The sequence below is a fragment of the Thalassophryne amazonica genome, chromosome 3, assembly GCF_902500255.1.
Source record: "Thalassophryne amazonica chromosome 3, fThaAma1.1, whole genome shotgun sequence".
Lineage (NCBI taxonomy): Eukaryota > Metazoa > Chordata > Actinopteri > Batrachoidiformes > Batrachoididae > Thalassophryne > Thalassophryne amazonica.
Window position 1 is genome coordinate 74,174,714 of NC_047105.1, and position 24,184 is coordinate 74,198,897.

Sequence of the window (24,184 nt, forward strand, 5' to 3'; positions counted from 1 at the left end):
TTGTAAACCTTTATTACACTTATAAAATACAACAAAAACATATATATTCTGAAAGCATGGGTTGTCCTGAAAAAAGAGACATAAAACTTGATTGTGGGATGCAGGGAGAGCTGTTAACAGCAATAATAAAACATTTATGCCAGGCGAGTGAACTGTCCAAAAAATGCCCTCGGACCCCAGAGGGTTAAGGAGTTATTAGGGTGTTGTCTGTGGGGATCCACGGGCTCTAGATTGGGTAGTGTTTATAAATAGGTAGCTGACATTTTTCATGGGTGGTAATAAATTAAGCAAAGCTTGTACAATAAGTTGGAATGGCTTTTGAATCCAGACTGTTTTAGAACCTTAGACCTCAACAATTTTTAGTGCTCAGGTTCTTGTTGTCATTTACACACTATTATTGTTATTATTATTTTATTTTTACCTCTATTTTGTCATTTGATTTTTTAATGCTTTTAATAAAATCACTCAATGCACTCGCGCTTTTAATATCATGACTTACCGTCCCCTGCTAGAATGGTGTGCGAGTCCATAATGTAGTTAGCAACATCCATTGTTCAGTGTTGTTACCTAACATCTGTACCTTCTCCAAAAATATTTGCCCTATCAATGTTCCATTCTGGCACCGTTCATCCTTGACTCAAAATACATAAGCATACCAAATGGCGAATGTCAGCTGTCCAGTTTCTCTGTGATTGAACGTACAGCTGCTGTAAGCAGGTGCTTTTAATTTGACCAAAAAAAGACAGTGGCTGAAGACATGAAAATCACGACAATTTTCACTCATGGTACCAAAATGAGACTTAACTCACTTATGGTAACAGCAATATAACACTTAACTAAAGTGACTAAAGTGACTAAACCAACTGAACTACAAAAACACAATAAATCAATAACACTAACAACACTGTTAAACTAACATGAACCACAATAACAACATTTAAAAGCTCAAAACCCCGATTTCCCATGGTGCACTGCAGCACAATGTCCACTGATTACTGGTTAGCTAAAATTGCTAATTTCTCCAAAAATATTTTCCTATCAACTTTCTGTTTTCGCAGCGTTCATCCTTGACATACATAAGCATACCAAACGGCAAATGTCAGGTCTCCCTAATTTTTGAATGATCAAAGCCATACACGTTTGTACGCACACACACACACACACACACACACACACACTTGGCTATTATAATATAGATAAGGAGTTAAGTTGGACTCCATTAAAATCATTGAGTTCTTTCATAAAGTTTACCAACATCCAAAAATCTGCTAGTGACTTTTTATAGTAAAACAATGTTAGTATTAATGTTAACTCCATTTAATACAGCTGTTAATAACACCCAAAGGATGGGAATTATTCCAAAAGCGTGTTGCATTATGGGTCCCTGAAAGGCCAAATACTTAGGTATGGCATAGACCAGGGGTTTTCAAAGTGTGGGAGAGTGAGCTCCACTTCAGAAAACAAATGAATAGCAACCCCCCCCACCGACACACATACACACAGTTTCAACATCTTTGTGTGTTTCTTTTTATTCTTTTGCACGTTAAAGACATCTTAAATATGTTTATGTGTTTTTAAGGACCTGTCTATGGATTTACACATTTTATAGCCTTTGTAAACATTTTAAACATGTTTTTAAACTTGTTTTAAACTTTCTAGTCTATTTTTATCTTTTGTCATATTTTAAACATTGTTTTGTTTTTTTTTGTTTTTTTTTACATTTAAACATTTGTGTTTTTAAATGTCTTTGGCATAACTAACACATTTTAACATAAATAATTCAACTTTTATACATATATAGTCTCTCATCTAGTCTCAGTCTCATCAAGTCTCACCTCTTATTTAGTGCAAGCAATGAGTCTGGGTCTTTGACGCGTACAGGCGGCTGATGCGGGGATGCACTGTGGAGAGGAGCAAATGAAGATCGTCCTCTACTTTCTTCTTTTTTTGGTTACCCCATACTCTGTCTTCTCACTGGTAGATTTATGCAATAAAAATGTATCCATTTTGCTGCTGGCATGTTAATTAACAATGTTTTCTTTTTCCTTTTTTCTCCCTTCTTCTTTTGTTGGTTAACAGTGGTTACAGTTTTTTTTGCCCCCCCAAAGAACTCTGGTGCCCCAAAGTATACATCAAATGGGGTTTTCAATGTTAAATTTAAATGGTCACAAAATCTGTAATCTGGATCAGATCCGGATCAAACTTTGTCAGTTGATAAACGACACCATCCTACATAATGATCTCGAGTATGGAAGAAATTTGATCTTTCTTGACTAGGGATGGGCACTGATAAAATTTTATCGATATTGATGCCATTATCGATTCTGCTTATTGATACCTCTTGTGTATTTTCTGTGTACTAAAAGTAGGCTTTACAGGTTTTCTATGTCAACAACATTTTATTGAGTCTTAAAGTAAATAAAAATGAAACGTCACTGTATCATTGATCTCTGGACATAAATAAAAATAAATAAAATCTGTAGTTTTGTCAAAAGCATTTCCTTTCAGACATTTTGGCATGAATGTCTCTCCATACCTCTGAGCTGCGTTTGGAGCTGTGTGAACAGAACGGTGGACGATTCTCATTTCTTTCTCGCAACAAGACAGGAGTCCCAGTTAGTGACTTTAATCTGCACAAAAGTGACTCACGATTGACATATTCAGGGATGAAAGTGGTGAATAACAAAAAAAGCTGTAACCCAAAAATTACCCCCCAACACCACCCACATGAAAATAAAACAGGGATGAAGTGGAGGTGTAAGAGTCACTAGGTGTTCACAGGAAACAGTTATTTATTTCTATATTATTTATATGCATTGTTAGTTGGTTTTATATTTTCTGTTGTGTTTTTAATCAACTTCTTTTTGTCTCTTTCTCTAAAATCGTATTGTAGCATTATTAGTTATTATTACTATTAATGTTGTTGCTATTATTATTATTATTAATATATAAACAAAATAAATTTTAAAAATATTACAATTTGTAATACATATGACTCTTTTACGACAACAAACGCTGAGCCATTACAGACAACAAATACACACAAATGTGCTGAGATGTGAACAGCTTAATGCTAACTTTAACATTGAAAATGCCACAGACATGCTAACGTGTTAACATCGGCCCTGTTTTTAAGTTATAAAATACATCTATCAACTGTTTCAGAAGACCATAACAGGTCGGTTTAACATTAAAAAGGTAAATATTACTCACAGACATATGCTTTTCGGGGGTTTTGCCGGGAAAAATTAAGATAACGCGAAATAAAACAAAGAAACAATGAAGCAGCCGGTCGGATCAATGCTTCAATGCTTTAAGCTTCAAAGAAGAGCCGCACTGCAGAAACGGTTGATTACAGACCCTACAGGGATTCTGTAATCAATGTAGAGACATTATCATTTTCCCAACAAACACCCTCAAAAACAACGGCCGCTCTGAAGGACCGATAAGGGAATCGATAAGCAAAAAGGCTCTTAATGTTGGTGGATCGAATCATTTCTTAACGATACCTGAAAAGAACCGGTTCTCGATACCCAACGCTATTCTTGACAGTTATGAATTTCTGAAAATTTGATAAACGTTAAAGATAGGGACTTTTCCCATTTCCAAGATTTTTACTGACTTTGCCCTTTGACCTATGACCTTGAAGATTTAATCAGTTCTTGCTTATTGGGATATGAATCTTCAGTAAAAATGTCATAATGATATATGAAAAAGTGTGAGCTCCACTGTTTAGAAACAAATAAGCAGGGGTGAAATCATAACCTCCTCCAACTTTGTTGGCAAAGGTAATTATGTCTTCCCAAACTAAAAACAGTTGTAAAAACAGATCAATATTTTGTCAGTAAGATGTAAGGCAAAAACAGACCCTTCAAATAACTCTTCAGTTATTATGTTTTAGAATAGAATAGAATAGTCCCCACTACACATCAGCGGAGAAGATGTGGAGAGGGTGGACTCAATCGGGTTCCTTGACACCCCAGTCTATTCTCTTTAAAAAAAAACATCCTTCACGTAACTGTTCATTATTTGTTAGACTAGACCAGACTAGACTAGACTAGAAGCAACTTGTCTGCTCTGTGTAAGCCTGATTCCATCAGATCTCAGAAGCTGAGCAGTACAGGATCTGGTAAGTACTTGGATGGGAGACCTCTTTGGAACACCAGTGGCTGTGTGTGTTTCTCCACGTAACACTGGAGTTGTGTCAGGAAGGGCATCCGGCGTAAAACATACCAAATACCAGTGCAGATCTGGCTGTATCTGCTGTGGCAACCCCGAACAAAAACGAGAGCAGCCGAATGGACAACAACAACAACTAGACTAGACTAGAAGAGAATAGATGTTTATTGTCCTTGCATTTCTGCAATGAAATCCTGTTGGCATTTTCCAAACAGCTATACACAAAAAAACAACACAGTAGCAGCTTTTAAAAAAAACAAACAGCTTCACAGACCTTCTTAACATACCAAAAAAAGGTGCTTAATAATTTTTAACGTGCTTAATGCTTAGTGAGGTAGCATAACTTTAGATATGTAAACAACTGTATTATTTATTGCGCATGTTGATATTCGTTATTGAATGTTTGTATTTGTGGGAGGGAGACGGGATGGGGTGATGGAGGCTACAGCTGTGGGGAAAAAGCTGTTACTTAGCCTATTAGTCTGCATTCTTGTAGTGCGGCACTTATTCCCCAGTGGCAGAGGAGCAAACAGGGAATGTCCCGAGTGGCTGTTATCCTTGCAGATGACCTGTGCTTTCCTCTGCAAGTGCTCAACATACACAGGGTCTAAGTCCAGGAGCTCAGCTCCTACAATCCTCTGTGCTGTCTTCACAATCCGGGACAGATCTTGTCTGCCGTGCAGCTGCTGTACCACACTGTGCAGCCCTGGCACAGAATGCTCTCGATGGTGCTTGTGTAGAAGTTCCTGAGTAGCTGTGGAGCCAGACCAGCCTGCTTCAGCTTCCTCAGTTAGAATGTCCTCTGCTGGACTTTTTTTCAACAGGATGTGGGTGTGTAATGTCCATGTCAGATCCTTGGTGATGTGGGTGTCAAGGAATCTGATTGAGTCCACCCTCTTGATCTCTTATCCCCTGATGTGTAGTGGGGTCTGTGAGACTCTCCTGGTCCTCCTAAAGTCAATGATGACCTCCTTTGGTCTGGTGGTATTGGGGACCAGGTCGTTGCCTGCACATCACTTTGTCAGACGTTTGACCTCCTCCCTGTACCAGGTCTTGTTGTTGTTGTCCCTGGTAAGACCTACCACCATAGTGTTGTGAGCAACCTTTATCAGGGTGTTGGAGGAGTGAGTGGGGACACAGTCCTGGGTGACGAGAGTGAAGAGTCTTGGACTGAGCCCACACCCATGCGGTGTGCCTGTGTTTATGGTTATGGTGCCAGATGTCTAGTTCCCCATACTGTCATTCTGAGGTCTGCTGTTCAGGAAATCCATAATCCATGAACAGAATGGGGAGTCTGAGGTTGGTGAGTTGATGGACCAGTTTATGAGGGATTACAGTATTAAATGCACTGCTAAAATATGCAAAACGTATTCTTGACATATGTGTTTGGCTGCTCCAGGTGGGCAAGAGCTGTGTGGAGTGCAATGGAGACAGCATCTTCTGTACATCTTTTCGCCCAGTATACAAACTGATGGCTGTCCAGGTCTGCGGGGATGGTGTTTTAGATGTGTGCTAACACCATCCTTACAATTGTCACAGCACGAAATAAAACAAAACAAACAGCGAACAAAGAAAATGGTGGAATTAACAGCAAACGAGCTTGACGTGGACAGTCTGCCTCTCGGCAGGAGGGGTCTGGTTAGGTTTAAAACTCCAGCTTTTGTGACTTCTTGATTATTCTTCTCTACAAGAGTCAAGACAGAAGTCAGACCACCAGAGCAAGAATTTTAGCTGAGGAAGCTTCTGCGATTTGAAGCGAAACGTCCTCGCGTCAAGCAACCCAGCCCAGTCGAAGATTCAAGCTTCTCTATTATGGAAACCACGTGGACAACTGAGAGCCTACACAGAAACTTGAAGTGGACATGCAAACTGAAGACCAACAAGATGAAAACACAGCTCTGAACAGTCAAGTCGTTACAAACCAGAAAGCTCAAAACACGATTAGAAAAACCAAGTCGGACATGAACATACTTCATAAACATCTAAACAGCATTGGAAAAAACACACAGATTGAAAGCTTACCAGCTAATGACCGGACCATCTGTTAGCAAGGTCTTCATGGAGCTGAAGATAGCAAACGGGTCTGACTACGAGCCCAACACCATCAGCAGCTTTTATATTCGGGTGATACCAGAAGGTCGCATGTTTATATAAACAATAGCCATATAATAAACAAATTATTAACCTTGCTTGCTCGGTCTGTACGAGAAAAAAAATTGACCTTGGTGTTTATTGCACAGACCAAGCATAGTGAGGTCCGTACTGCCAACAACTCGGTCTGATATTTCCCCATACAGACCTCGTGCTCAGTTAATAATCCTATAATATGACATTGTGTATAACAGATTTTTGCTTACATCGGACAAAATAACTCAGCCACATGGGGTGTGCAGCCAGTACATTCTGAGTGCCGGTCCCAAACCCGGATAAATGAGGAGGGTTGCGTCAGGAAGGGCATCCGGCGTAAAACAAGCCAACCGAACTATGCAGACTCAGAATCAAATTCCCATACCGGATCGGTCACGGCCCGGGTTAACAACGTCCGCCACCGGTGCTATTGCCCAACAGGGTGCCGGTGGAAATTGGGCTACTGCTGGGCGAAGACGACGAAGAAGAGGAGGAAAACGTTGCCACGAACAGTGGGAGAAGAAGAAAACTAGAAGGGTGGAAATGAGAGTGGGGACTTTGAATGTTGGTAGTATGACTGGTAAAGGGAGAGAGCTGGCTGATATGATGGAGAGGAGAAAGGTAGACATATTGTGTGTGCAAGAGACCAAGTGGAAGGGAAGTAAGAGCAGGAGCATCGGCGGTGGGTACAAGTTGTTGTACCATGGTGAGGACAGGAAGAGAAATGGTGTTGGGGTCATTTTAAAGGAAGACTATGGTAAAAGTGTGTTGGAGGTTAAGCGAGTGTCTGACAGGGTGATGAGTGTGAAGTTGGAAATTGAAGGGGTGATGATGAATATCATCAGTGCATATGCCCCACAGGTTGGCTGTGAGATGAAGGAGAAAGAAGATTTCTGGAGTGTGTTAGATGAGGTGGTGGAGAGTGTGCCCAAGCATGAAAGAGTGGTGATAGGAGCAGACTTCAATGGGCATGTTGGTGAAGGGAACAGAGGTGATGAGGAAGTAATGGGTAGATATGGTATCAAGGATAGGAATGGGGAAGGACAGATGGTAGTTGATTTTGCAAAAAGGATGGAAATGGCTGTGGTGAATACCTACTTTAAGAAAAGGGAGGAGCACAGGGTAACATATAAGAGTGGAGGAAGGTGCACACAGGTGGACTACATTCTTTATAGGAGATGCAAGCTAAAAGAAATCACAGACTGTAAGGTGGTAGCAGGAGAGAGTGTCACTAGACAGCACAGGATGGTTGTTTGTAGGATGACTTTAGAGGTAAAGAAGAGAGTGAGAGTTCAACAAAGGATCAGATGGTGGAAGCTGAAGGAGGAAGACTGTTGTGTGAAATTTAGCGAGCAGGTGAGAGAAGCACTGGTTGGAGGGGAAGCAATTTTGGACAACTGGAAAAGTACTGCAGATGTGGTGAGGGAGACAGCTAGGACAGTACTGGGTATGACATCTGGACAGTGGAAGGAAGACAAGGAGACTTGGCGGTGGAATGAAGAGGTCCAGGAAAGCATAAGGAGAAAGAGGTTGGCGAAAAAGTTTTGGGATAGTCGGAGAGATGACGAAAGTAGACAGGAGTACAAGGAGATGCGGCGTAAGGCGAAAAGAGAAGTGGCAAAAGCAAAGGAAAAGGCATATTGCGAGCTGTACAAGAAGCTGAATAGTAAGGAAGGAGAAAAGGACTTGTACCGATTGGCCAGACAAAGGGACAGAGCTGGAAAGGATGTGCAGCAGGTTAGGGTGGTAAAAGATGCACATGGTAATGTGCTGACAAGTGAGGAGTGTGTGCTGAGAAGGTGGAGGGAATATTTTGCAGAGTTGATGAATAAAGAAAATGAGCGAGAGAAAAGGCTGGATGATGTGGTGAGAGTAAATCAGGAAGTACAAGAGATTAGCAAGGCAGAAGTGAGGGCTGCTATGAAGAGGATGAAGAGTGGAAAGGCAGTCGGTCCAGATGACATTCCAGTGGAGGCATGGAAATGTCTAGGAGAGATGGCAGTAGAGTTTCTAACCAGATTGTTTAATAAAATCTTGGAAAGTGAGACCATGCCTGAGGAGTGGAGACGAAGTGTGCTGGTTCCTATTTTCAAGAACAAGGGTGATGTGCATAGCTGCAGTAACTACAGAGGCATAAAGCTGATCAGCCACAGCATGAAGTTATGGGAAAGAGTAGTAGAAGCTAGGCTTAGAAAACAGGTGAAGATCTGTGAGCAGCAATATGGTTTCATGCCAAGAAAGAGCACTACAGATGCAATGTTTGCTCTAGAAATACTGTTGGAAAAGTACAGAGGACAGAAAGAGTTACATTGTGTGTTTGTGGACTTAGAAAAAGCTTATGATAGGGTGCCAAGAGAAGAGTTGTGGTATTGTATGAGGAAGTCTGGAGTGGCAGAGAAGTATGTTAGGGTAGTGCAGGACATGTACAAGAATAGTGTTATAGCGGTGAGATGCGCAGTCGGAATGACAGACTCATTCAAGGTGGAGGTGGGATTACACCAAGGATCAGCTCTGAGTCCTTTCTTGTTTGCAGTGGTGATGGACAGGTTGACGGATGAGATCAGACAGGAGTCCGCATGGACTATGATGTTTGCAGATGACATTGTGATCTGTAGTGAGAGTAGAGAGCAAGTTGAGTCTAGTCTGGAGAAGTGGAGATATGCTTTGGAGAGAAGGGGAATGAAAGTCAGAAGAAGCAAGACTGAGTACATGTGTGTGAATGAGAGGGAGCCCAGTGGAATAGTACAGTTACAAGGAGTAGAAGTGGTGAAAGTAGATGAGTTTAAATATTTGGGGTCAACTGTTCAAAGTAATGGAGAGTGTGGTAGAGAGGTGAAGAAGAGAGTGCAGGCAGGGTGGAGTGGGTGGAGAAAGGTGGCAGGAGTGATTTGTGACCGAAGAATATCAGCAAGGGTGAAGGGGAAAGTTTACAAAACAGTTGTATGGTTTAGAGACAGTGGCACTAACAAAAAGACAGGAGGCAGAGCTGGAGGTGGCAGAGCTGAAGATGTTGAGATTCTCTTTGGGAGTGACAAGAATGGACAAGATTAGGAATGAACATATCAGAGAGACAGCTCAGGTGGGACGGTTTGGAGACAAAGTCAGAGGCGAGATTGAGATGGTTTGGACATGTGCAGAGGAGGGACCCAGTGTATATAGGGAGAAGGATGCTGAGGATGGAGCCACCAGGCAGGAGGAGAAGAGGGAGACCAAAGAGGAGGTTCACGGATGTGCTGAGAGAGGACATGCAGGTGGTTGGTGTGACAGAGGAAGATACAGAGGACAGGGTGAGATTGAAACGACTGATCTGCTGTGGCGACCCCTAACGGGAACAGCCGAAAGACAAAGAAGAAGCTTACATCGGACAAAATGTCCTGTCCGATCACAATGCATTTCTATTAAAAACTCCTCGCATATACTGAACAGAGCAGTCCGGACATGCCCAGTAACAGCGTACCCAGTATGAATACGAAATGAAGTTCAGTATTGGCACTCGCCAATTCAAGGAATGTGGGCATTGAATTTCCGTGATTAAAAGGCAGGCATTTATTTTTTTCAAACCGTGCTCCTTTAAGTATTAGCTGGAATTTGTTGTGTGGGCCGCTGAAGAGGAGGTACTGCTGGCCCACCACCACCAGATGGCGCCCTGCTTGGAGTGCGGGCTCCAAGCACGAGAGGGCGTCGGAGCCGCTGGAGGTGACAGCTGTCATCAATCAACACCAGCTGTCACCCATCACCACCACTATAAAGACCGGACTGCAACTCCACCTCCTCGCCGAGAAATCGTCTACCATACAGGTAATTTTCTCTGCTGACTTAAACTTTGAGTATTAGTCTGATCTCTTTTTGCAGCCGTTTTCCTGTGGTGTGCCTTATCTGCGGAGTTGGCGTTTGGTGTGGAATGCGACGGCTTCGCCTCACACCCCACTCAGATAAGTGGTTAATTCAGGAGCTGCACGAGTGTGTGATTGGAGGTGGAGGTTCTCCCTCCTTAACTGAACACAGACTGTGGGATTACTGAGTGTGCGGACTCACACTCATCCAGAACTGTTTCTGTTTTCTGCCAGCAGTACCGGGTCTGACTGCTGAAGACAGTGGCCACCTGGGGCGCAGGGCTTGGCGGCTCCGGTGTTCTTCAGGTCCGTTGGTGGTGAGGCTTGTGTGGGTTCCGGCTTCTCTCTCACCGGACGTCTCCTATCTTCGAGCCTGCCACACGTCACCTTTTGTTGGATTGATATAACACATATTTGTATCTGTCTGTATCACGTTGTGCACCTTCACAACATTAAATTGTTACTTTTTGGCTATTCCATTGTCCCTTCATTAACGCCCCCTGTTGTGGGTCCGTGTCACGACACTTCCCCAACAGAATTGCAAATTTCATCTGTATTCTCTTATCTCATCAGTGACATTCATGTCTCGAAGTCCGAGCTTGAGAGATGCCTGGGAAGAGCTTATGGAGTCATGAGCTCATCCCGACAGATGACGATGCTGTTACCTTTGCAGGAGAATGAAGGTTCAAATAAAAATTTTCTGTTGCCTCGGTCTTGGGCTGGTGTCAACACTGGGCTTTGCCCGAAGTAAAGGTTCAGGCAGAAATATTTTAATGATGCTTGGCATAAATAATTCACTGTACCCCTTGTTGTTCAGTGACATATTCACTGTTTTGCGGTTTTAAAATCATCAATGGGACATGTGCACATTTATATGATCAGTATACGTGTTGGCAGAACATCTTTATTACATTCTGCTGCCAGCTGATGTAGGCAGTGGAATTTATCAATGCAGAATTTAAGTCAGAACCAAATATTTGACAGAAATACACAATACTATAATTTACAATTAAAAGTCGTTGTGACAGACTGGCATCCTGTCATGGGTGTACCCTGCCTCACACTCTGTGACTGCTGGGATAGGCCCCAGAAAAGTTTTTACATAATATTAAAAAACAACAACAACAAAAATCTCCCGAGCTTTTCTCATGGAGTAAAGCTGATCGAAGTTTATAACTTCAAACTCTTTTTCAAAAAGTTGAGGATGTCCACACTGTCTGGTGAGAGGCAACCAATAACTTTATTTATAACCCTTTTGGGATAAATTCATTTGTTCTACCCTCTGATCCAAATACAATCAGGTCAGGGGTCCTGCAGAGCAGGCTCTCTGAAAAAATTGGGAAGACTCATTGCTTTCCAGAGTGCTTTTCCAGTGTAATGCTCGGTTCAGTGGGCTCATGGCTGCACAATGAAGGGCCCCTTCGCACATAACACAATTGAAGCCGACTAGCACACAAAAGAGGAATTACATGCCATTCATGAAAAATTGGAGCCGCCTCTAACGCCTCGTACACCTGTCGCTACAACTATTCATGCACACCAGCAGCTGAAAGACAGAGAGTGCCCTGTGAGAGCAAATTCCAGGTGACACACACGAACATCCAACAATGCTTGATGGACACTTAGAAAATGTGTGGCCATTCATGCTGTTAGCTCAAAAATAGTGAGCAGGCGATCACTTTCGAGCTGGATGTTAAATTTGTGTAAGTGCCCCCACGAGTGTGGCATTGCAAAGCAACACACATGTGGCGTGCCAGTCTGTCGGCTCCCCCCAACACACATGGCGTGCATGTGTATCACATGTGTCCTGCCCCCCCAACATATGTGGTGTGCATGTGCTTCATGCACACTTGCATGAAATGCTGATATGCATGTACAGATGGGTACTGGCCAACCATATCTGAGCGCACACAGCATGGTGAGGCGTCTCCCAGTTTATCACCAGACAGAGACTCACTGACAGCTGACGGCTCAGTGCATATGACATGTCACATTAACAACACAGAGACCACAGCCAGGATAGGTATATCAATAAGTACTACAATAACTACATACACAAGTACATAACAAATAACTAAAACAAATGATCACGTAACACAGAAACAGAGAGTGACACGCTGGTCTGTGCGCTGAATGGACAGGGGGCATGGCCACCGACAGCAGCAGCTGTTGAAATCTCTGGTTCTGGATGTCACAGCTGGGGGAACACGTACCGTGTTTAGAAGGAAAGGGAGGGTTTTACAGCAGGCCATGGAGCAGGTGATTAAAGACCCTGCAAGGTTTATAACAAATGTGGGTGTGGAATCCATTAGCTTAGCAGGGAAATTAGTGCAGCAAATCCACGATGGTGATCGTGCAGTTTATCTGCCAGGGAGAGAAATTGATCAACTTGAGACTGTGGCCTATTTCCACAGACATGTCCATAAAAATCATAGAGGGATATGCTTTGCAAACAATACCCCTTACTACATTAGATGACGTTGAAATTGAGGATGGCCTCTTGGCTGTTCCAACAATATCAAATATTTTGTGTCTGCTACCTACAACCTGCGTGGAATGTCTCAAACCTAAACCTACTTCCAAGCATATTATATATAATACTCTGGAACCACCACTAAATCCAAACAGTCCAACTGTCAACCCCACTGAGGTCCTTAGACTGGGTCTCATTAAGATAAGATCAGTGTCCTCAAAATCATTTTTGACTAATGATCTAATTATGGATTATCACGTAGATATGACTGAGTTATGTGAAACCTGGCTTAAACATACAGCTGTCCTCCCCTTAAATGAGGCTTTCCCACCAGCATACACATTTAGTATGTCCCTCGTGATGTGAAGCAAGGCGGGGGTGTTGCTCTTATTTGTAAATCTAAGGTAGCTTCTTAGCTGTTGGGGGTCACAAATATAACTCATTTGAGCATCTGATTCTCCGCTCTGCCCACAATGCTACTTATTGCCAAGGTCAGAAGAATAAAAATCAGCCATATTATTTTGTCACTGTATATAGGCCCCCTCGCCCATACTCTGAATTCTTAGATGAATTTGGTGTGTTCATCTCTAACTTCTCAACGAACGCAGATAACATTCTGATTATTGGTGACTTCAACATTCATATAAATAAGCCTTCTGGTCCTCTCTGCAAATCATTTATGGAAATTGTGGATGCATTAGGATTTCAGCAATGCATTCAGGACTCAACACACATTAGTGGAAATACCCTGGGTTTGGTTCTCGTACGTGGCATTGTTTTCATGAATATTGACATCATGCCTCTTGCATCAGTGATCTCTGATTTACAGTTTCGCTGCCATATTTAGTGGAACAACAACCTTATTTATCACTGTGGCAACGCATCAACTCCTCAGCTGGACACGCGCGTGGGGCCGACTGGACAGGCCAGGCCAGTAGCTGTAGACATGATAAGAGACCACTGCTTCATTCATGTCATGAATGTAGGTCTATGACCATGGGTCACCTACAGAGGAACAGACGGTTCATACTTGTGTTGTCCACTCGACAGAGATTCAATAAATTGCGGTGTTTTTTTATGGTGCATGTTTTTTTTTCCTCCATAGCAGAGGCGTGGTGTGGTCCAACATGTTCCAGCTGTTTTTTTTTTCTCCACAACAGAGGCGCAATGTGGTGCAACACGTTCCAGCTGCTTGCACTGTGTTTGTGCACGAGTGTGCATGAAACTGTCGCCGGTGTATCATGCACGCCTGTGCAACCATGCATCCCTCACGACTGCAGGTGGAATGTTTCATGATTCCCCATTTCGTGTTTAGTTCATGGATTTTCTTCCGGTTTCTGCATCTTTCGTGCTATGTGTGAAGGGGCCCGAAGAGACGAAGGACACTTCAACCTCAACTCTTTTAATTTTTGAAAGATTATGTTGAATTTTGAATTGAGAAATGTGCTGAGCATGCAGCAAGCGGAGCATCAGGCTGTTTTTAACAGGCTGTGTTCATGACTGCACAGCTCACATACACACAGCTGCATTAACCTCCAAATAGTGACTTTACAATGACTGCATTGAAATTAATGCAAGCATCACTTTAAAAACAGTTAATATGACACAAAATTATACTTATGGAAACTCTGCAATTAATCCGCGGTTCACACATGTGCCAAAACATGGGGAAGCAGTCCGTAAGAATTAGCTATGTTCCGTTACACCACATTTATTGACTGGATATACAGAGAGAACATGTTAACAAGTACTTAAGTAATGTCTGTTTTTTCTTTATCTACTGAACAGAGAACCTTAAATTTTGAAATAAAATGCTTTATGATAATTTCTCAATTGAGAAATTATGTATAAGTGCCCCAACCCAGTTCTGCGGTGGCCACCTGAAAATGACGTAAGAGTAACTTTGGATTACATATGCACACATCACCAAAATTCAGACAGCAGCCATGTGCAATAAAAGAGGATGAATGATAGGGTGAAGCAGGATAAACAGGATGGATGTATTTACATTGGGATGAAAGGAATTTTAAAATGGTGCTCAGTCTAAATACCATGCATTCAAACTGACACACTGCTGCACACATTCCCCACTTATCCTCCTCTCCGTACCACTGCTGTCAGTGTGTGTGCATGTGTGTGCAAAGGGCTATCTTTCTCCTTCTCAGAAGTCACAAGGTTTTGAATTATTCATGAAATGCAACCAGGCTTTCTCTTTGCTCATCTTCTTGCTTCTTTGGTGCATGTGTGCATGTCTGTTTAGACGAATCTACAACAACAAGGTTGGTAAGTTCAGTGTGTCTGTGTGCTGTTTATTTAGACGCTGACATGCTTTTATTTGACAAACCCTTCTCAGACTCAAACACAAAATGCAGTCGACACAAATCTACCAGGGAGGAGAGAAAGTAGGTCAGGAGGTTAGCAAGCTGAAGGTGAAGGAGGTCAAGACAAGAAGTACCACCGTACCATTATATACAGCCTGTGTATATAATGGTACAGCGGTGGTTACAGATAAAGTTGGCTTTTTCTCTCCCACCCATGTCAGAAAGAAGTAATAAAACATGCACAGTAACTTCTAAGGCCAAACCTGGAGGATAATCCCAGCTGAAAACACTAAAGTAGGTACAGTATGTTTCAAAATATTACATTTAGCAAAAAATAATGCAGAGATATGGCTCTTGTGGTGTTAAAATTCTGCTTGCTAAGTAACGACACACTAACATTATACCACAACTGACAGAGACAGTATGCTCAGACATACGTGAACAAAACACTATAACTTAATTCTCTGAGCCCTAAATGTATCTGTTCAGCAAAAAACTCAAAAACCACACAGTTAGGTTGTCATTTTTCAGCAACATGTACAATTACCTGAAAATGTGCAGCAAGATCTTTCTCAGCAAAACTGTATTTCATTAAGCAAATTCTAAATTCTAATGCTAACAATAGAGGCGTTCAGCTCATGCTAAAATTAGGCTATTAGCGCCACTTTATAGGCGTTATGCTTCCTTTTCCATTGCTAGTAGCTAGTGCCCCTAAGTTGTCATAGCAACACCATGTGAGACTGTCATGATGTCATCTTCAACACAACAAACAAAAGAAGAAGAGCACAACACAGTAATGAGCAAACAGTTTAGCTTTTGCATTATAGTACAGTACAGACAGAGCAACTTGCCTAATATTTTTAAAATGTCAGGTTTGTCCAGACAGTTTTTTTGTCACCCAGCAACAATGATGCATTGATAATGACAATTCTCTCTAATGAATGACTAAACTGCAATATTTTCACATCCATAGGTGGTTTGGCCATTGGGAGTACCTGGATTTTTTCTGGTGGGCCGATCAATAATGGGCCGATGGGTGACTGTTTTTTTTTGCTGCATCTTGCCATAAGTCTTCTAGCCCAGGAAAAGACATGCACCAGCCCATAGAGCTCAGCTGCAAAATGGAGAAAAAACAGAAAGGCAGTGCACAAAAATTGAGAGAAAAGGGAAAAAAAAGGTCTCACAACTGATGCTGCTAAGAGCAGAAAAATTTCAGAGATGTTTGCTGCGCAGGCCATCCTGGCAGGGGCGCCTGTGGGTACCTCTCAGCAGCAGCAGGTGGTGTTGAATTCAGACAGTGAAAGTGACAGTGAGGCTCCCAGTGCCATGGAGGTGGTACAGGAGCAGGAGATTAGTGATGGTAGTGATGATAGCAGGTGCAATACACTTGATATCCTCTTTTCTTGGCTATCTATTATACATTTATTTTAGTCGAGACTTCAAAACTTGCAAGAATATTGTTCAGTAATCACTTAAATAAGGCATGCATGTTTTGTTGTCTGTATTTCACAGGGCCCTCTGTTTGTGTGATGTGACCTCCAGTACCTTGCTGCCAGTCTGCCAATACCACGATGGTTTCACCGCCTATGAGTGAGTGAGTTATAAAAAAACACTCTTGAATTTAAAACCTTTCTCCAGTATCCTTCTTAAGAGCAAGTGAGCAATATACTGTGTAGTCATCGTTTATTTTATTCAAGGCTCCAAAATATAAAGGGACATTGGGGAGGTGATGGTCTAGTGGTTAAGGCATTGGGCTTGAGACCAGAAGATCCTCGGTTCAAATCCCAGTCTGACCGGAAAATCAATAAGGGCCCTTGGGAAAGGTCTTTAATCCCCTATTGCTCCCGGTGGGCAGTGAGCACCTTATATGGTAGCACCCTCACATTGGGGTGAATGTGAGGCATTATTTGTAAAGCGCTTTCAGTGTCTGATGCAGATGGAAAAGCGCTATATAAATGCAGTCCATTTACCATTTATTGTTCAGTATAGTAGTGTTATAAAGGGCTTGTGTATATATGTACTTCAACAGGGGGCAAACTGGCACAATAGCTGCATGCAATTTGCAGTGGTGGGCTAGTTTGAACCATAAAGTCCAGGGCCGAATTTTTGTCCCAGTCCAGCCCTGTTCGTTTCATGTTTTTTATACTGCTTCAAATTCCTTGGAATCCCTATGGAATCGATCCCAAAAACAGGACCAGGCACCAGGTACAAGGTATGGCCAATGGAAAGTTGAGGAAAGTTGGTAGAGTCCAGATAAGTAGGAATTATGCAGTGGAAAAGTGCCATTTGTGCATCACGAAATACTGTCCATGCACTCACAGATATCATCAATAAAGCAAGTTTGTCCATCAAGGTTCTCAGTCACCCAGGTAAGAGACATCTGAAAGATTCCAGCAACTGGACTTCTTACATTTTGCCACTCATCGAAACGACTAAGGAAGACAACTGAATGAGTTGAAAAATGTCTTCAAGGCCTACAAAAACGCCAATTACTGTTACTGTGTTGGAAAAGTATGCTGTTTGACAACCATAGGGTTGGTGGTTTCAATCAATAAATGGTGCTAAGTATCAAAATATCCTTGAGAAAAAAGTGAAGGAAAGTCAAAACTTTGAAAGATGGCATTCATCCCTTAAGCAACATTCCAGTAACATCTACAATCCCTTGGTGTTTGTTTTCAGTTGTTATAGTTGTCTTGTTTGACAAGGCAACAAAGAGAAGAAGAGAATGATGCCTACAGAGAAACAAGAAAATGATGACACAAGACAACAGTGCATAAAAGTGGAAATGACAGCAAATGGAGAGACTGTGAACTAGAAGTCGTATGGGGGCAGAGCTCTCACGTCTGATCCTGAGATGGGATGAAGGAATGTCACACATGGTATCAATGAGGTGCCTGTGTGTTTACCAAAGTGGAGGCTGTGTGAAAATGTGTTAGGTCATCGCCATTTGGGCGAGACTACAAAACTGTTGCTCTCTTCCCCACCACTGTTTTCTGGTCTTGCTCAGTCTGGGGAGGAGGAAGTGCCCTCTCTTAAGGCAAATACAGGCCTCTCCCCCAGCCACCAGCCCCGTTTCCTGCAGCACCCACAGTGGTGCTATAAATAAGCTGGAGGCCTGCCTTCTGAGATCAACCAGGGCACAGCAGAGCTCCAGCAGACACAGAGACTGCCGTCTCATCACACACCACTCAACAACGCTTGAGATAAAGGTGGACTTTAAAGTACTGTCGACACACATGCTAAGGGGCAGTTATGACACTACAGAATACACACTTCAATAATGAGTACGTATGCTGACCCAGACAGCTACCCTCCCAGTGGATGCAGACGTGTAAAAAACAGCAAGACCTGTGTTTTCTTGATCAGCAGCAACATCCAGCCCTTCATTCAATACTCTTTTGCAATATACGTACTGGACATACAGCACCATTCTTGCTTTACAACTTACAGTGCAGCTTCAAAGAACTTTCTGAGACTACATGCTAGCAAAACAGATCATTCTTGATCATCCTAGATGATCCAAGTTTCTGGAACATCTCAGCTTTTACTAATACACTGTGTCCCTTTTCCGATGATTTGTTTGTTTGTCCATTTTTCACATACACATTTGTCCAAATTTAAGAAAAAAAATCAGTTTATTACTGAATGTTAAAATATTCGCAAAACCGTCCAAGTGCTTGCCCATTATCCAGAACAACTCAAACATTTAGATGATATTTCTTGACCTTTTACCATATATTTCAGTCGTATTAAAATAGTGTATATCATAATACAAACAATGATTTACTTTCCCATGTTCTGTGACTTTTTGCAACCCAAAGGATAAAGCCCATGGGTTTAGAATAGGCCACTGCTGTTAATCTTTGAGAAAAGTCTCAGAAATTTCAACAGTTCGTCACACACATAAATGAACCACGACCTGAGAGGTACGAGACATGCAGACCTTGTCTGACACATTTTAACTCCCATCCCAGGAGGAAGGTGATTAGGGTTCTTGAAAATTCTGATATCCAATACAGTATGTAAGTAGGAAGAAATAATGCCAAGTGGCTGTTTTAGATTCACAACTGGAAGAACCAGCATACGAGGTCTGTCCATAAAGTATCGTACCTTTTTATTTTTTTCAAAAACTATATGGATTTCATTCATATGTTTTTACGTCAGACATGCTTGAACCCTCGTGCGCATGCGCGAGTTTTTCCACGCCTGTCAGTGACGTCATTCGCCTGTGAGCACGCCTTGTGGAAGGAGTGGTCCTGCCCCCTCGTCGGATTTTCATTGTCTGGAAATGGCGGAATGAAAAGGACTTTTTTTCCATCAGAATTTTTTCAGAAGCTGTTAGAGACTGGCACCTGTAAACCATTCGAAAAATTTATCTGGCTTTCAGTGAAAATTTTATGGGCTTCACAGAGAATAAGGACTTTAACTACATGTTTAAGGACCCCTTTAAAGACGGTCGGTGCACCGCGCTGCGAGCTGCGACGTCGCGGCACAAACCACTGGATCATTTCTAAGCTGATGGCTCTGTGGATACGAGACTGTCGTGTGCTCTTTCTCTGGTTATCACAAGAGCTGGACATCAGCCATTTTCCGGCAGATTTCACTTTTAACAAGAGATTTTGTCATGGAAAGCCGCGCGGAGGCTTCGCGCGTCACGACCGATTCGCTGATGAAGCGAGACAAAGGAACACCTCTGTTTCGGAGTCTTAGAGGACAAGTTGGGACATGTCCAGCTCTCCACAAGTTCTTTTATACTCACTCGACTGGTAAGCACTGAAAGCTGAGATAGACACTTTTAGAACTTTCTAGAACGTAAAAAAAAAAAATAATAAAATCAAAGTTTGTGCTGAATGTAGTCATTTTTCCATAGACTTTAGACATAAGCAGTTGAAATATAACACTTAGAAGCCAGGAACAAAAATTGTGTTACATAGTGTAATGTTTCAGTGGGCTAAGCAGCAGAGAAGAAATTTCTCCTTTTCCACTAATGCTTTATACAACTCACACAGTTTTGATTTGAGCTCAGACCCATCCTCTTACACTGTGTAAAAATCAGTAGACAAATAAGCACTGTTACGTAATAATTTCAAATACTAGATGGCAGTCCCCACAAAAGCACCAGATGGATGTGCTGGCAGAAATAAGTATAAATGAAGTTATTCAAAACATTTACATTGTGTTCTGAGAAAAGCATCAAGTTTAGTCTACTTGAGATAATGTGTACCCAAAGCAATGAAACACTAGGAGAAATTCTCAAGGAGAGAAGATGATCCAGTTATCCCAGATACTAGTACTGTGGGACATTAAACAGCTTTGTCATGTTTTTCAAATATCTAGGAAATACAAGTTTATTCAAAAGCAAGACAACATGAATCATGTGGAATGCTTGTTTTCTGAGAATCACCATCGGGAACACTGGCACATAGAAAGTTTGATTCATACAATCACTAAATATCATTATGGAATAAGAGAGCAACACATCAGAAACCAATGAAAAAATAGTTATATGGTTACACTTAAATCTGTCAACAGTAGGGCTGGGCTGGGAAATGTAACTCCAATTATCAAGATCAGAGGTGCCAACCTTCAGTGACACCACATTTTAGTAATATGTACACAGACACACCATTCTTGAGACACCATTGTCAAGAATAAACTATGATCATATATTTTTCAGAAAGACGTTTTACATTTTATTATCAGTAATTATTCAATTATCATTACAATATCAAGAAATAAAATTATTTTAATGGAACAGAAAAGTTTTGAATATTTTTTAATTTTGTTAATCACAAAAGCTGGATCAGTGACTGAGCTAGGTAGAACTATCCACACATATAACAATCATGGTTCCAAGAATTTATTCATCCAAATTATATTCTCAACAAATGATTGCTTGTAAACAACAATTGAGGGGAGGTGATGGTCTAGTAGTTAAAGCATTGGGCTTGAGACCAGAGGATCCTCAGTTCAAATCCCAGCCTGCCCTGAAAATCACTAAGGGCCCTTGGGCAAGGTCCTTAATCCCCTAGTTGCTCCTAGTATGTAGTGAGTACCTTGTACGGCAGCAGTCTCACATGGGGGTGAATGTGAGGCATTATTTGTGCTTTGAGCTTTGATATAAATGCAAACCATTTAATTAGCAGCACAGAATTGTGGAAAATGTCTGAAACACTGAAAAACACGCTGATCAAGAACTGAATACATTTGGCCTTCTTAAGGGTCAAACAACAAAAACAATTTAATAATATTTCCATGATTACGATGTCTTCATCTGAAAATTACTTTAAAGTGATTCACGTCTGCAAGCAAAGTATTTAACAGGAGTATTGTCACACATGTGCAGGGCCACAAGGGAAACAACAGTGCTCTGAGAGCACAATATCTCCCACTGGCAAATGCTGCTTTGGTACAAGTGCTTGCTACATTCTGATAACATACCAAGTTTCCCAAAATTCCTCTTAAAAATGTAAAAGGAGTTAATTTCAAAATGCAGGCACCAATTCATAAACATGGCAGTGTCTAGTTTTGTTAATCAAGGGCCATAACTCTGCCAAAATCTATCAATCTTGTACAATATTACAAATCTGTGTATTATCAACCTATAACACGGACTTGAACCAAGTTACATGAAATTCCTGCTAAAAGTGTGAGAGGAGTTGATTTTGAGAATGAAGGCACCCACTCATGAAACTGACAGAGTTTAGCATTGTGAATCAAGGGCCATAACTTGTAAAATAGCACAATTTGAACAATATGAAATTTGCGTATTACCAACTTATGACAAGGACTTGTATGAAGTTTAACGGAATTCCTCCTAAATGTGTGAGAGGAGATGATTTCAGAATGCTTGTACCATTTTTGGGATGGATGGAAATTGCCATGGCATCATCCCCCTCTGGGAATAAAAACTGATCTGTGTGTGATTTGAACAACCTCAGAGGGACAGAGCTCATACCAGAGAGTTGTGGATAAATTAAATGATTATTGGGTAATGGATACAGGGTTGTCACTAGGACTTTGTCACAGCATAGGGAAGAACTTAGTGTGCCATAGCCGCACAGTGCGCACTACAGGTGTGAGTAGAACTGAGGTCCAGGGGAATCCCCCCCCCCCCCCCACTTCCCCTGGGAAATTTTGAAATTTATAACCTTCTGAAACACTATAGAGTACCACAGTCTCACTTGAACACTGTGTGATATCGCGGGAGTTGACCACTTAGGGGGACCTCTGCTCCGTTGCCCAATATATACACAGCATAACTTCACACAGATAAATGGTGTACTGTTTTGTTTCAGCTGCAATCACCAAAGCAGTCGCAAAAAGCTTTTTTTTCAGTTCCCAGTGGAGAAGAAAAGGCGAGGCGAGTGGGAGAGGTCGTGTCGGTAAGTGTTAGCCTACACAGCTAACTGGAGTAGCTTCATTCTCTTGCCTGCAAAACCGCCTCAACACGTTTGTGCTCCGGACTAGAGGATGACATTTTTCAGGAATTCCCGTGGGTCACGTGATTCCTGTGGGATTCCCGCGGGATGGGAGTCAAAATTTTATCAATCCCGTGATTGGGATGGGACGGGAATAAAAATGAACGGGAGCGGACAGGAGCGGGAATGCCAAAAATAGATGATGATTTTCATCTATTTAAAACAACCAAAATGCATTCACACCGGGCGCGATCAGACGCTACAAATTTGCGGGGGTCACGTGGCGACGGACGCGCCTCCTTCGCCTGGTGTGTCGCTCTGCTTTTGCTGCGAAAATTCGCCCCGGTGCGTCATCAAATAGGAGGAGCTTCCATTCCGCTTGCCGGCTCCGGTTGTCAGTCAAGTTAACATGATCACACGAAGCGAGTTGTTGTGGAAAGCTCCCAATACAGAGAGTATCATTATTTGCTGCAGGAGCTGAGTCTGGATGACGGCTGCTTTCAGCGGTCCTTACGCCTCTGCAGGACCCAACTTGAGGACCAACTGTCCCTTTCACGCGCGCACATGTAAAAGAAACTTCGCTACTTGCTGCAGCTCGCTCTTCCACCAAAAAACTCTGTCATAATTATGTTTAGAAACCAGTCACCATTTGCTTTATTATACATCTGTGTAGTTAATTAATAAAATATTCTCCACAGACGATTCGGGGTTCATTAAAATAAAAAGAGAAAGAAACTCCGCTGCTTGCTGTGGTGCTGCTGCTCACTCCAAAAACTCTGTCATAATTGTGAAATAAAGGACAAAAGAGACATAAGTCCTGCTCACAGGCTGCTACCAGATACAGAACATGTTCACATCTTCAGTCAAACTCCAGACATCTCCACGTCACTACATATTCAGTCCCTGATTGATCATCACGGCACGAGACAGACGGGAATGGGATGGGAGTGGGACTGATTTTGAGAGGGAGCGGGATGGGATTGGGAGTCATCTTTACAGGAGTGGGACAGGATGGGATGTTATTTACAAGGCAAAGCAGTCACAGCTATGATACAAACCCTCTTACAAGAATGAATAGAATATTCAAACCAATATATGACAAACAGGGTTCTCATGTTTTACGAAAAACATCATCTTTGCTGTATATTTTACGTCAGATATTCCAAAGCAACATATTCGAGTGTCACCCTTTGTCACTGAACCTTGGATCGCAGTATGTCTGTTAGTTAGGATTTATCAATGTGACATAAATTTCATGATGAAATCATTTTTTAATTTAGCCATTTCAACATTTTATTACATCCTTGATGACTATGTGATTGCTTTTAATGTAATCAGAAAGAGTAATTACTAAAATATGAATTTGACTATTCTAGTGATTGTGAATGCTTTGAAATTATGCACAATAGGGGCGGAGCTTCTTCTACCTGTGCAACTGTATTTTTGACTTAACTTTGACTTCATGGACATGTTTAATGATTCATTCATTTAATGTTAAAACAAAACAACTTTTTCAAATAATAAAAAACAGTTGCTCTTTAAAGAGCCTTTGTTTTATTTAGAAGCGTGGCAGCAGGTGTGAGTTTTCAGAGACAAAAGGTGAGTTGAACTCTCTGGACATTTAACCAGAAGAAGGTCTCCTCCACAGCTTCGACCTCAAGCTGGAGTTTTTGGAGACACTTTCCTCACATTTTGAAGAGCAGAGATGTTCTCTTCTTCCTTCTGGACTTCAGGTTTTGGTGTTCAGTTCCATCACTGTAAGTTTTGGAAGTACATCTGTATTTACAAGGTTCTCTATACAGCAAATGTTAACATGTTCCTGATCAGGTT

General features: G+C 41.8%; 1 protein-coding gene and 1 long non-coding RNA gene across 3 annotated transcripts in view; one reads left to right on the top strand and one right to left on the bottom strand.

Moving 5' to 3' along the window:
• LOC117507043 (low-density lipoprotein receptor-related protein 1-like) overlaps window positions 1-24,184 on the bottom strand; it is a 446,568-nt gene that overhangs the window by 369,573 nt on the left and 52,811 nt on the right. The window lies entirely within an intron of this gene.
• LOC117507047 lies at window positions 16,204-24,166 on the top strand. Its single transcript, XR_004559608.1, has 3 exons — window positions 16,204-16,216; window positions 22,310-22,312; window positions 23,954-24,166. It is a non-coding gene; the product is annotated as an uncharacterized LOC117507047 (long non-coding RNA).